Source organism: Lipotes vexillifer, unplaced genomic scaffold (genome assembly GCF_000442215.2).
Source record: "Lipotes vexillifer unplaced genomic scaffold, Lipotes_vexillifer_v1.1 scaffold265, whole genome shotgun sequence".
Classification (NCBI taxonomy): domain Eukaryota; kingdom Metazoa; phylum Chordata; class Mammalia; order Artiodactyla; family Lipotidae; genus Lipotes; species Lipotes vexillifer.
Genome location: NW_006795112.1, coordinates 2,941,383 through 2,943,109, shown reverse-complemented (window position 1 = coordinate 2,943,109; position 1,727 = coordinate 2,941,383).

Sequence of the window (1,727 nt, the reverse complement as noted above, 5' to 3'; positions counted from 1 at the left end):
AAATAGGAGAGAACTGGTGGTGTGAGATCCTTCATTATACAAGAAGGTATGAGATCTAATGCATAAGTAAAGGGTCTGGCCTTAGCCAAGAGCATAGAAAGAAGAGGAAAGATGGAGTAGATGGTGGTGGGTGAATAAATATGGCAGTCAGAGTCCCGGGAGGTCTTTTCCAATTGCTTCAGTTCTTGCACTAAAATAGGAAGCAAGGTTGTTATCTAGGGGAGTGATGATGGAGCATGAGTTGCTGAAAATTGAGCAAAATAAATAGTCATTTAGGAATGTGAAAGAATGAAAGCACTAGAGGAAAGTAGTGTGATTGCCTGACAACATTAAGGGCCCACTTTAGTTTAAATTAATTAAGATTGAGGCTTTGCCAATTAAGTGCCAGGAGGAGAGAAGAGGGCAAGAGAAATGAGGGTATATGTAAGGAAATGATTATGATAATGGGCCATGGAATTAAGACAGATATGATAATAAGGATTTAGGGGAGTGAGGAAAAATGAAAACATGGTGGGATGTTTGAATGTGTTGAAGAAGTTGGAGTTGAGAAACTAGCTGTAAGTCTATGCCATGGTGCTGCAAGAGTGAGAGATTCTGAATTGATATTATGGAAAGAGTTAAGTTATTGGTAACAGCAAGGTCTAACATACGATGTTAGGAGTGGGTGAATGAAAAAGGGCAGAGGCCAAAATCATTGGAAGGGAGCTCAAGAAATGGACACACTAGGGTATCAGTAGGATCATCTATGACTATGTGGATATTGAAATCCTCAGAAATTACATCAGGAGTGTTATTGAAAAAAATGACAAGCTTACAAATTAAACTTTTAAGCAAGGAGGGAGAGGGACCCATTTCATCTGTTAAAACAAAAACCAAAAATACCTATAACATGGAGGGGTACTGGGTGAGATAGTCAGATGATCTGAGTCTGGGTGTTTTCTGGAAGAAAGGAGAACCCACCACATTCTAGAAGGGAGCTGACTTAACTCTCAATTGTTTAAGGAAGCAACTGAAATCTTGTCTTCCTGATGAATCCAGGAGCCACAGAGCCTGTTAGTTTCTTACCTGTAATTTTCAATATTTTCAGTTTAGAATGTAGTGTTATATATGTCTATATCAATATATTCTATCACATGAGCATAATACCACACCACAATTGAGAGAGTCACCATCCTGAGTTCAAAGTTCAGTTCTATTAGTGACCGGCAATTTACTTCACTTCTCATGTCTCAGCCCCCTTTCAAGTAAAAGTGAAGTAATAATAGTACAAAGCTCAGGGGTTGTTATGAGGACTCAGTAAATTATGTAAAGCCAATGAAGCAAATGCTAAGTTAACTTACACAATATTGAGTTTGCAGACAATTTAACATACATTGTGAATTTTTAAGAGAGAGCTGTATTATCTGAAATAGAAGAGATTTGAATCCACACAGATACACATTTGAATTCTATCTCAGCTTCTTACCAGTTATGCCATATTGGGCAAGTTATTTAATCTTTTAAAAATAGATGCATCTATAATATCTATTTTACAGAGTTGATGAGAGTGAGATGGCTTAGAACACAGAGGCTAATTCTTATTTCATGTATGAACTAGATTAGTAAGTTTGTCACTTGATACGTATTATAACATGTAAAGCATATGTTTTAATTATTAGACAAAATAATATAATTAATAATCTAGCAGGTTACACAGAACCTTCAGTGGGGGCATATATAAGCAATGG